The 13,510-nt window shown below is 38.3% G+C and overlaps 1 long non-coding RNA gene across 1 annotated transcript; it reads right to left on the reverse strand.

The window, feature by feature from the left end:
- Window positions 1–888: 888 nt before the first annotated feature.
- On the reverse strand, window positions 889–12,529 carry LOC107966832 (uncharacterized). Its single transcript, XR_001706832.3, has 2 exons — window positions 12,319–12,529; window positions 889–1,024 (listed from the first exon to the last, which is right to left on the reverse strand). It is a non-coding gene; the product is annotated as an uncharacterized LOC107966832 (long non-coding RNA).
- Between the last annotated feature and the right edge of the window lie 981 nt (window positions 12,530–13,510).

Below are 13,510 nucleotides of genomic sequence, written 5' to 3' on the forward strand. Positions count from 1 at the left end.
GTGCTGCACCCATTAACTCGTCATTTAGCATTAGGTATATCTCCCAATGCTATCCCTCCTCCCTCCCCCCACCCCACAACAGTCCCCAGTGTGTGATGTTCCCCTTCCTGTGTCCATGTGTTCTCATTGTTCAATTACCAGAAAGTGACAATGAAAGGTTTTCAGAAGACACTCGGTTATTGGAGGGACAACAATAATATATTCCTTTTTCAAGTGATTCTTAAATGATTTCTGGAATTAAGTGTCAAGGGGTTGCAGTTGTCTGTCTAATCATGCCACCAGGAATCACGACCAAGTTTGTGCATGCCCGGGCAATGACAGCCACCACATTGTAACCTTCCAAGCTTACAGAAATTATAATATTTCAACATAATTTCTGACACTTAAGTATGGACAAATGACCATCTCCAAATTGGTGAAACACACTGAATTACCTCAGGCATCAAGTCATCCATCTTCTATTCTTCCGTAAGAGAAAAGTAAACATAATAAAACCCAAACACTGTCCTCTCCATCTTCCCCCACCTGCAGCCTTGGCTCCTGCTAAGACTAACATGTTTTCCTTCCTTTTACTTTTGAATTCAGGGAAGAGCTCTTAGTGTTATTTTCGAATGACTCCACATTAAACTTTTCATTTGAATCCAATTTTATGAACTACATCAAGGGTTTTACTCTAAATGTTCAATCATCTCAGGGTCAGCGCAGTTTCCAGGGAAGCCCCAATCATGTAAACAGTGTGAAGTGTTGTCACCTGCAGTTCACCAGAGTTGAGGTTCTGGGCAATTCTAGTGAAATTGGCGTGACTTTTTTTCTTTGCATGCTTACCAGGCAATATCCTCCTTTATTCTCCCTTCCACCAAAAAGGAAAAAGAAACACATTACAGAAACTTTCTCCAAACCAGAGTTTTTACTCCGTTATTATCCAAATGGATTCTCAGCTGGCACTGGAATGGGAGCTTCTGGAACTCCCTGACTCGTTTTGGGAAGCTGTTGATTGGCCCACAGTGGGTTCCTGAGCAGGGATCTGGAATAGACAAAGAGATGAGAGAATAGAAAATATTGGCTGTCTGTGTGTACTCAGTGCATACACTACATATGGAATATTAGTTAAAGAATGTCTGTCCTGTTTTAACTATATATATTTCAAAAGGCATCCTTCCTTTCTGATTTCCTGTTTCAGTCATTTAAACACTATTTTTGGCATCCTGCACACTCTGCTTTACTTTTGTTATTTATAAAATATGGGAGAAGGGAGTAGGTAACACCATTCTGTGCAAATAATAGTAAATATTCTGTTCACTGAATCTTTGAGTGATACACTGATAAACTATTACATTACTCTTCAGTCATTGGCAAATGATTCTTGGATTTCCACCAGTTACAATGTTTTTTTAGAAAATACAGTGCTAAGCACAACATTCAATTTTATATGCATTTAGGATGAAAAATAAATGGCCATGGGACATGAAAAGGAGCATGCTTTTGGGGGATAAATTCCATTCATCCTCATTGACACTATTGTTACTTTTAAATTTCTTTTAATTTAATTTTAAGTTCTGGGATACATGTGCAGGACATGCAGGTTTGTTACATAGGTAAATGTGTGCCATGGTGGTTTGCTGTAGCTATCAACCCATTGCCTAGTTGTTAAGCCCCACATGCATTAGCTATTTATCCTGATGCTCTCCCTCTCCCAACCCTCTGCCACCGACAGGCCCCAGTGTGTGTTGTTCCCCTCCCTGTGTCCATGTGTTCTCATTGTTCAACTCCCTCTTATAAGTGAGAACATGTGGTATTTGGTTTTCTGTTCCTGTGTTAGTTTGCTGAGGATAATGGCTTCCAGCTCCATTCATGTCCCTGAATTGAAGCACTATTCACAATAGCAAAGACATGGACTCAACCCAAATGCCCATCAATGATAGACTGGATAAAGAAAATGTGGTACGTTATACACCATGGAATACTATGCAGCCATAAAAAAAGGACACTATTGTTTTTTGTCCCACGAAGCTGCTTACTGCTTTGGCAAACTGGCCACATTTTCTATGTATGGCTACCACACCATCCTAAAGGTCTTTTTACAACTTTCACTTCTAACTTGATTCCTCCATGTGGCTTAATCTTTTCAAAAGTACCATGTACCTTTCTAATTACTGTTCTTCAATAACTCCACTGCCCACAATTCAGCTTTACCTGTATGTCTCCATGCCCTACTTTGACTCTTTGATCCCTTTCAGATAGAGGCCTCTTCTTTGCTCACCATCTACAACCCACCAGCAATAAAGTGCTATGGGATAGAAAAGAATTCAGAAGGAATCTTCCTGTTCTCAATAGCTTAAAATATACGATGTAAGTATATAATACATAGTCAGACAAAACAGAATAAATGAGTTTATGCCAAGCCATCATTCCTGAATATGCATCACCGAGCTCTATATAGTACCAAGAGATGCTGTATTTTAAAAGTTTCATGGTCAAATGCATTTTGGAAATGCTATATTATTATATTCCACTTTTATGAGATTCAGAGTTTACATCAGTATATTAAAAGACCTGAGAAACTCTGTCTTACAAACACCAATTTAACTTGCTGAGTGCCAATATTGTCCCAGATTATCTGACTTGACTATTTCTTTGCTATTGCTAGTCATGGGGCATTGTACCAGCCTTTCCTGAATTCCATAAATCCATCCCAATACCTGTAAAAGTCCCTGTTAGATTCTGTTCAATCACCCTTTTAGCCTATCATTTGTTTCCTGCCCATCCTGTACACTTTGGGACCATTCTCCCATGGCACCAACAACCGTAAAGACTCATGCTTCTTTCCCATGCTGGTCTCCGAGGCTGGAAAGGCATTTTATCCATTTTCTAGCTATAGACATCATGTTAACTATTCAGGGCCCATCCCAATTGTTCTTCTTTTTCCTTTCAGGTTTTCTACTTCCAAAAATCAGAAGTATTCCTTATTCTGGGTTCCCACTTATATTAATCAAACTATTCTCATGCTTTGTCCCACTGGCCCTATCCTCTACACCAGTGGTCCCCAACCCCTGGGCCATGGACTGGTACTGATCCATGCCCTGTTAGGATCTGGACCGCACAGCAGGAGGTGAGTGGCAGGCAAGCAAGTGAAGCTTCATCTGCATTTACAGCTGCTCTCCATCACTCACATTACTGCCTGAGCTCCACCTCCTGTCAGATCAGTGACAGCATTAGATTCTCATAAGAGTTCAAACTCTATTGTGAACTGTGGATACGAAGGATCTAGACTGCATGCTCCTTATGAGAATCTAATGCCTGATGATCTGTCACTCTTTCCCATCACCCCCAGATGGGACTGTTTAATTGCAAGAAAACAAGCTCAGGGCTCCCACTGATTCTACATTATGGTGAGTTGTATAATTATTTCATTATATAAAATGTAATAATAATAGAAATAAAGTGCGCAAAAAATGTAATGCACTTGAATCATCCCCAAACTATCCTCCCCACCCCTAGTCCATGGAAAAAAATGTCTTCCACGAAACTGGTCCCTAGTGTCAAAAGGGTTGGCAACCACTGCGCCACACCATTGAACACGATGTATTTTAGTTAGCAAGTTCTCTTTATGGGTTTTTTGAATTGAATTGAAGGTGAGGCATTGCATGTAGCTGATAAAAGAAAATAAAAGATTAGTTGTATCTTTTGGGATTTAACAACATTCTCCAATCCCCACTGCGTGGTTCATGTTTCTAGTAAAGTGTTTCATCAAAAGTAAAAATCCAAACTGTCACTTAAGCACTTTAGAAAGAGCAAATATATTATTCCTCTTCACTATATTGTTATTAGAGCAAGATCACTACAGGCCAACAAGAGATGGGTCTCAGGAAACTATCAGAGCTCCACTATATAAACATAGCATGCTTTGGATAACTAATCCTCCATCATTCCAGAGTAGTCCTTTCCAGTCCATCTGATGATGTTGAGTATATTCAGATCCTTTCTTCTCCAAGTAGGGTTTGGATCATCACATAGGACTAGACACTCAGATTACTCATCCATAGCAGTCACATTGATGGTTTAGGAATCAACGTGTTACTCAAACGGGCCTATAAGAATCCTATGAAATACACTGCAAAACAATTGAGAGAGACAACCTTTTGCTTTAGGATTTGTAAGCTATCAAGTTGATAGCCTTCATTTTAGTTAAGATAGAATATGTTTTTGTTATAATAACAAAATCCCCAAATCACTAGAGATTAGCATCACAAGATTTATTTCTGTATTTCTCTCTTACACAAAGTTCACCGTAGTTCTAAGAAGTTCACCACATGGTGACTTATGTGTCCAGCCTGATTAAAATTATCATCAAGGACCTGTACCACTGGGGGCACATGGCCTCTTTTGTCAATATTGCAGGTATAACAATTCTGGGTCAATGTTGTAGATAAAATAATATTGGGCATGGGGGACTTCACGCATGAACTTTTCACTACATCAGCCTGAGAGTGACATGGGTCACTTCCTTCTGCAGTGCACTGTCTAGAACTAATGACACAGCCCACTGAACTGCAAGTAAAAGGAAGGTGTGTGTTACTGTCTGTGTCACAGCTCCTGACTTTTCACAATCATCCCATATCCGTGTGGAAATAGCCTAACAATGAAGCCAAGTAGCAGCTAGTAAAGTCAAGAGTTGTTGATGAAAATTTCTGATGGAAAGAGTCAAGCCCAGGCCCAGCTATACAGAAACTATGCCACAGGGCTCCCACAGGCATCCAAAAAAGCAGAAAAAAATGCTTATGTATTTGTATGTGTGTGTTTGTGTGTGTGCACGTGTATGTATGTCATATACACCAAGCCTAAGAAATAAACATGCACCCTAATGCATATGAGGTATGAAAAAAAAAGAAATTTGGACCCAGAAATTCAAATTTAAAAACTGTCACAGAATTATTGCTGCTGTTGTACAAACATCTCTACAAGTAGCTTTCTGTTCTCTGCTCCATGGTTAAATAAGTAATCTAGGCAGAAGGAGAAGTAGACTTTTATAGCTAATTAGAAATTAGGAAAGCAATGCCAGATATACCATTTATTTAAGCTTACAAATCTTCAAGGAGGACAATTGGCTGTGGCTTATTGAGACATATGACAAACCACCAAAAGGAGTTATAGGTGACAAGCTGCTCTCTAACTTTGAAATCACCTTATAGAATGTTTAATTGCCTTTAGGGCAAATTATAAAAGGAATTTCTAATGTTTAAGTTCTAATAATAACAACAGTTGGCGTTCACTGAGTGCCTACTATATGTCTCAGACATGGTACTAAGTGCTTTGCTTAAGTTATCTCTGTTAAATCTTACAACAACCCAGTAAGCTTGCCAATAATATTATTGTACTATACAAATCAGAATATGGAGGCATAGAGAAGGTAAATAATTTGGAAAAGACCGATGAGGAATTATGAATTGACTGATATAAATTAAGTATTTGAATGTAAAAGTAAATTATACCTAAGTGTTTGTATTTTTAAAGTCTTGCTTGTTTATCATGTGTTACAAATGGCATCTGGTACAATAACTTTTGAAAAAAGTCTTGTACTATGTTTGCATTTTTAAACAAAGCATTCTATTTTTGAAATAAGAAAAGCCCTGAAGGAAACTGCTTCTTTCTTCCTCAGATCTTTCTAGAGCTGAAGTCTCATAATGTATTGTAATGGTGAGCAAAATACCAAGAAAGGAAGTAAATAGTGTTGCCTGCTAACGTTGACAAATCTAAATAGAAGATGATAGGGCCCCATGAGTATTAAGCTCACTTTGGTAGAATTTCCTTGGCATGATGTCATACACAAGGTCTTTTTTATTAAATAATCTGAATTTGATTTCTTCCCAACCTATAACTAGCTGCAAGACCTTCGCCAAATTACTTAACATTTACAAATCTCAGTTTTCTCATCTGTGAAACAGAAATCATAGTAATACTGAAAGCATCTATCTCTCTGGCTTATCATAAGTATGGAAGAAAATTATCAATGTAAAAAGATGTCTCATCTTGCCTGGCATATTATGGGAACTTATAAAATGTTGGCTATCATCACCCTTACCACCACTACCATCATCATCATCATCATCATCATCATCATCATCATCGTCATCGTCATCACTCTAATAATCAGAATTGTCACCAGTCATAACTCTTTATCACTCAAGCACAATGAAGCAACTAACTTGGACCAATGATCATATTGTTGATTATCTGTTTTAATTTCTGGAGGATGGCTAAATTTTGATTCATTTTGTTGTCAGCTTTTTGTTAGGTGTCCCTCCCCCAATTATGTATTTAGGGACTGATAAAACAGTGATCCAAAATTAAAACACTTATGCTAATAGGATATAATTGCAACTTAACAGGTAGGAATTCGTGCTTTTGGAGATACAAGCACAAGATAATTTGAACATTTGGTTCGTAGTGTGGACACTGCTGTTGTGTGGAGTAAAGCATCAACGAACACAAATAATGTGAGGGGAAAAGGCTCACAATATTTTCCATAAATAAAATGGCATTTAATGTTGTTTACAGGTATGCTTGAAATTTCAACTAATACAACTACAAATGTACTTGTTTAAAAGTCAGGCAATTAAACACAAGCAAGAAAAAGAATGAAAACTTAGCAGTTATAAAGTAAACCAAGCAGCCAAGAATTTCTAGGCATAAAATCCACGTAGATGTTAGTAAATGATTTTTTTTTTTGGTGATATCCTGTGTGACAGCATCCATCTCTTCATCCTATCTGTGAGGTTAGATTAGGTTTCTTTGACCATTTCCTTTATTTCTTCACATCTTTCCTTTTTTTTTTACCAAGGTGGAACAAATCACAGTGCTGAGGAATCTCAGAGGCAAACACACACACACACACACACACACACACGCACACACATACATGCCCTTTGCTCTTCTTTAAACCTCTCCTACTTGTTTCCTGTTATCTCAGTGTTATAAATAAAAAAGAATAAAATAAAAATAAACCATCCTCACCTTCCTCAAAGATCATGGCATGGTGGAACTTAGAAAGCATGTATTATGGTCAGAATGTGGAGTTTGGGCTTGGTGACGTATAAAAGCTAGAGAGACAAGGAAAGCACTGGGAGGCTTAAATGGTGCTCTAGACAGATCACACATACATTCTAGAAAGATCATTTTAGCTAAACTATGGACACGAATTTGAAGGATATGAAATAAGATTAGCAATGGGGGACAAATTAAGAGGCTGTTGCAGTAATTCAGGTAAGACATATGGTGGCCTGTACTAGGGTAATAAAAATAAGGAGATATATATGGATTCAAGAAATAATAAGACAGTGAGATCAACAGAACTTAGTGATTTCTGGTGTGTGTGTGTGTGTGTGTGTGTGCGTGTGTGTGTGTGTGTGTGTGTGTGGTTTTGTTGATGGAGAAGAATAAGAATTCAAGGACTCTGTCCAGCTTACTGGCTTGAGAAAATGAGTGGATCTATTCATAAAGACAAGGATCCTGGGGGAAGTGTACATTTATGAAGAAGGAGGTGGAATTTGGAAGAAATCTTTCATAAGCATGGAGGAAAGGAACTCATCAAAATTAACGAGAAGGAACAATCAAAGAGACAGGAGGTAAAGCAGAAAAAGTTATTGTCTAATAAGTTTTTAGTCATCTAGGGAAGCATGTGTTTGAAAAAAGAGAATTGTATGTGAGTGTACACATTGGGGAGCAAGGGTTACAAAGCAGACATTTATTTGCTGAGAAGTAAACAGAGTCTGAGGAAGCAGAGAGAGTGAGTACAAATGTCTTTCCTCTCTAACGCTAAAGTACCATGTCACAAACAAGAGATGCCTATCACGGAGTCAGAGCAGGGTACCTGTCTTCCCAACAAAATTAAAATAGGGAGAGAAAAGAAAAGAACTCAAACAACTCTCAGAAGAGAGATAAATTTAGGAGAGGATTGTTTAAACCTAGGATCAAGGTTCCTGTTATTCATTAGTGGCGGATGCCTATATACTCAATACGTGAGAGTGAAAGAAAGAGGAAGGGAGGAGAACAGTTCCCAGGACTGAGAAGCTCAGTTGCAGGTTTCCATGGAAATATTTTTAGCCAAATGGCTGGTCACTCTGCTCACACACTGGTATTGTGTTTCCAGTGGCAAAATAATGCCACCTGGTGTGCTGCTTTAGGTGTTCAGCATCTGAAACCATTTGGAAAGTTAGGGAAAGCCAGAGATGGATGTTCTAGAGAAGTCTGCCATTGTTCCTAAAAGCATACAATTGACTGATAGTAATGATAATGTGATAATAATAATATTAATATGATACTAATGATACTAATATGATACTACTAATAATAATAATATGATACTCATATGCGTGCTAATGATAATGTGATGATGATGATATTAATATGATACTAATACTATGATACTACTACTACTAATAATATGATACTCATATACCTGCTAATAAATTGTAATGATCATATTTATTAAGTGCATTAGTGTAGTGAGACTATGTGCTAAGGATTTTTACAAACATTAGTACCCAGTGCTCATGACCACCCAATGAAGTGGTTATTATTATTAGCCATTTTACACATGAGAAGGTAAGACTCAGGTTCTGAGATATTCGGGGACTTACCTGAGCCCAAACATCTGATACATGGTAACATGAGAAAGGGAGTCAAGTTCATGCTGACTTTTCACTTTGACGTGGGAAGAACTTGATTATGATGAGAAAAACACTATGAGGTCAGGTGCAGTGGCTCACACTTGTAATCCCAGCACTTTAGGAGGCCTAGGTGGGCAGATCACTTAAGCCCAGGAGTTCAAGACCAGCCTGGGCAACACAGAAAAATACACACACACACACACACACACACACACACACACACTATGAGATAACTCAAATGTATAGAACAGACAGTGTGCTAAGTGCTTTGTGGTCATTCTTTTATTTAACCCTCTCAACAGCCTTATGAGGCAGTCACTGTGGTACATCCATATTACAAACCTAGACTCAGTGAGGTTGGGTAACTTTTCTGATTTTACAGAGGTAATGTGCTGCAGAGCTGGGATTTTATCCAAGTTCTCTGATACCAGACCCTGTACACTAAGCCTGTACACTAATCTCTCTGTTGCTTATTAGCCTGCAATACATATGAATTAAAGATGTGTGGGTCCTGAATTGGACAGAGGCAAAGTGTAGCACTAATCAAAACAAAACTGATTCGGGCCTTCCTTTTGCTGTCTCTTGAAGGTGACTTACATTTGGTGAATTTGTTAATCTGCATAAGAGAAATAAAGTGTGGCTATATCTGGTGTGAATACCTACAATGCGCTATGCATAGTGCTAGAATGTATCTACTTTTTAGTTTAAGAGAAAGAGTTGGACAGCTTCTGGGGGAAGTGGGGAGATTATACTCCTAGACACAGATTCGAAACAACTTTTTCAGCTGAAGGATGTTTTGGAATAAACCTAGCATCCAAACAAGAGGTGGGTAAATAATGTCTGGCTCAGGGTTTGATTCTAGAAAGTGACTATCTGGATTGGCAATTCAGGCCAAGGAAAGGCCACGGACATCTTTCAAGGGTATTTTACTCTACTGAGCTGGGAAGAAGGCAGCCGCTCTTGAACCTGCATCAAGATGCATTTTGATCTTCCAAAACCTATCTGCATAGTGTTTACTGCAAGAAGAGAAAGCGAAGCTAAAATTCCTCTAAAATCCCTACCCCTTACTGAAAACAACTGGAGTTGGGGTTGAATTCTTTTTATATAAAAGATAAAGCCAGGAGGAGAAAGCTAAAAAATCATTTTCATATAATTTACACTAAATAATAAATGTGGAGGGAATCCTGTCAGGGACATACATTAGAAATGCAGTTGGCTTTGTTCTCTGGGAGTTCTATGGATACAGCCCATAGACATTTCAGGGTTATTTCCTCTGTAAAATAACAGTGGCTTCATGGACCTATTTCTGCTGTGTTTTCTACCTCCATACTATGCACAGCAGGCAAAATCACAGGCGTCTGACATGAACTTAGGCCGATAAGTTTTCCCTGAATCTTACACACACACACACACACACACACACACACACATATCCACAGGTGAATATGGAAAAAAATAACAATGACAACTTTAAGGAAATTTTTGTCATGCTTTCTCTTGATTTGTTTTCAATAGTTCAAATGAAACTTATTGAGCACGTTATTCTTATCAGGTACTCAATAGGTACTATGGGTGATAAAATGATGAATAAGACATGGTACTTAAACTCAAGGAGTTTGTACTATACTGAGGCCAACTGTGGAGTATACATTTTATCGTAGTCCAAAACAGACCGTTCTAGTTGTTATTGTGATAAAGGCACAAGCAAAATGCTTCAGGGGCTCAGAGGAGGAAGAGATAAAATTTTAATGGATTAACTGGTTGTTAAGAGTTTTGACCCCATGTCTCTAACCACTTACTACCTCCGTGATCTTGAACATGTCCTTAACTGCTTTAAACTTTGGTTTTTCTCATTTGTAAATTAAATATAATAAGAGAAACAGTTTTATTAAAGATGATAGGGAGAACAAGCAGTTAATTATTATTAGGTGTCGAAGAAGTCTTCCCAAGGGTGGTGATATTTTACTTGACCTTTGAAAGGGAGTAGTGTTTTTCATAGGGAGAAAGTTGCAGCAAGACTTCCAAGGTTAGGATACACTTTGAGCACAGCATCTCCTGCATTCACCTGCTGGTAAAGCTGAAAGGTCCCTTACATCCCCCTGTCCTGCTTGTATTTCTTACCATTAGGATTACTTCTTTGGATTTGTGCAAAAGAACTACTTCTAGTGACCAGAATCAAACCTGACATCTAGTGTCTAAAAAGTGTGTGTGTGGAGTCGGGGGAGTCTAACTCTCTCTTTTGAATTCATTCGGAGCCATTAGCTCAATCATTTTATCAACTTAGCCAACTGGAGTCTTAGGAAACAGAGGTGGGATACAAGTGGAAGCTTCAGTATAGATACAGTTGAAGTTCAACAGGTGATAAAGGACAGGGATATGGGACGCTACCCCAAGGGGATGTGCAAGACAGTGTAAGGTCACCACAAACCTGATAGGCCTGGAAGAAGGGCCAACAGCAAATGGAACTCCTTTCAAATTCTTCTAATGGCAATTTTGGTCATGTTTATTGGTCTCATGAAAATGGAAATGAAGAGCAAAGAAGGAGGGTGGGTTGGGGACAGTTGGTACTGAAGGCCACTGCATTGGCTACTTCACATTCAGGGCTGATCCACCTTAGCCACAACCATCAATAATTTGCATTGACTTTCAGCTGACTTTCTTTAAATTCAATGTTAAAAATCATTTCCAAGGTGACTAATACATACCTTTCATCTAATCGCCATTATTTCATAACAAGAACTTTTCAATCCAGCCATGGTTGTCTAACTATGCGTCTTGGCTCAGGTTACTCCTCACTTGGAATGCACATGTCCTCTCCTCATCTGTTGACAAGCTGAATCACATTTACTTGCCTCTAAGGCCTGGCTTCGCTGAGACTCTTTCCCTTGTCACCCCATATCTCCTACATCTGAATCCAATGTCCATGCCACTTATCTGGTTTAAGAATACACTGCCTAATGGAGGAGATTATTTTTCTTATCTTGGCAGCTCTTCCCCATCCGTCCCATTTCTCAAGTGAGAATCTGAGTCCCTTGAGGAGAGAAATTGACAGAAATCTGTTTTCCCCCTTACTGCTCCTAGCCCAGAGTCCTGATGTGTTTGCCAATTGAATTAGTTACAGACAGAATCAAAAACATCAACACAATCAGCAAAATCCCCAGTTTCCTTCAAATCTTTTTACCCTCCTTGTATTTTCTCTAACACTTCAAAGGTTTTCATACTATGCTAAACCTATCCCTTTGGTTTTAAACCTTATCCCTTCCTCTTCACTACATGGAAGATTTCCCTGACCACAAATAGAAAAGGATGAAGAATTAATTAACAAGAAAATGCCAGTATAAACATATGCCTAGAGCCTGCCTGTCTTCTAAATGCAGAAAGCAGTCCACATATGAATATCCCGATGTATTGTTGTTGTAGTACATAGTCATTTCAACTCCAATACACATTTCCTCCATTTAGAAAGGGAGAAAATGGAGTCCAGAGATGCTAATTAAATTATACAAATTACACAGGGCTGAGCCTGGAACCCAGGCCCCCTTTAAATACCATTTCAAGATTTAACCCGCTATCCTTCATCCTTGGTATTCATTTAGTAAGAAATGTCAAAGTTGGGGATGGTGGTGATGTTACAGTTAGCAGAATGGCTTACCTATTCTGTGAAAAGGTAGCTGTCCTTCCGGCAGGGAGAACAGGAGCTGTAAAACATCCTCTAACATCAGATTCTCGAGCAAGTTCCCTGTGATCCCACTGTAGGAGCAGCCTGTGGCCACGTGCAGCCCACTCATTCTTTCCGAAATGGCTTTACACACATTGATTGCCAATTAAGGCTTTTGTTGCCGACAGAGTAGTCAAGACCTAAAATTACCCCTCACTTCTTATGACTCCAGGGCACCCGGCCAAACTAATATTTATAGCTGCTACAGATCAGTGAACTAAAGACAGCCAGGACACAGAAATGAGTCAAAACTGTTCTTTGTCCCAGAGACACCAAAGTGAAACGAACACTCCTGAAAAAGATGACAAAGCTTTTCTCCAAATTCCTACCTCCATAAATTCAGAGTTTTCTAGGGAAACAAAAGTTAAGGAATAAAATTAATAATTATTGAGTCTATACTTTACGCCACCATTTCCATAATATAGTCCTGTAATTCTTAAACATAGTATCTGGAAAATATTTGATATTTATTATTTATCAAAGACCAAAACAAAATGTGAAAAGCGGTGTGTTGTTTTCATTTTTTTTTTCTGAAGAAAAAAAAACATACACAAGATTCAGAGGTTGAGCAATTGTCAAAGGTCAAATAAATTGTTTGCGGATGGACTGAGACTCAAACCCTCTTCTTTCTGCAAATATCATGCTTTCCTTGCACTTATCTATTGGAGGAGTTGGCAGATTGTCACTCTATTCTATGAGCTCCCATAAAACTTTGTAAAATCCTATATTAGAAAACTTAGAGCATTGTATTTAAAAACTCCTTCATGTAACTGCTTCCTTTGTGAGTCTTAGAGGTCCAAGTCCTGGCTATATCACTTATGAGCTGTATAAATGTTGCTAAATCATTGAACAACTGTGTACCCCACTTTCTTTATCTGAAGAAAAGAGATTATTATATTATTTTACTTTTAAATATTATATAATTATAATGATCATCCAAGGGCCTAAGAGTACTAGCGAATAATGGCTAACCATGTACGTTTTACTGTGGACAGACTACGACTATCTTATGCACCACTAGCATAGTGCTTAGCAAAAAGTAAGCGTATAAGAACATATTGACTTAATGAAAGAGTGAATAAATTGTTTGAAGGCCTGAATACAGTGAGTATATTTGTGGTAGTTC

Source organism: Pan troglodytes, chromosome 8 (assembly GCF_028858775.2).
Source record: "Pan troglodytes isolate AG18354 chromosome 8, NHGRI_mPanTro3-v2.0_pri, whole genome shotgun sequence".
Classification (NCBI taxonomy): domain Eukaryota; kingdom Metazoa; phylum Chordata; class Mammalia; order Primates; family Hominidae; genus Pan; species Pan troglodytes.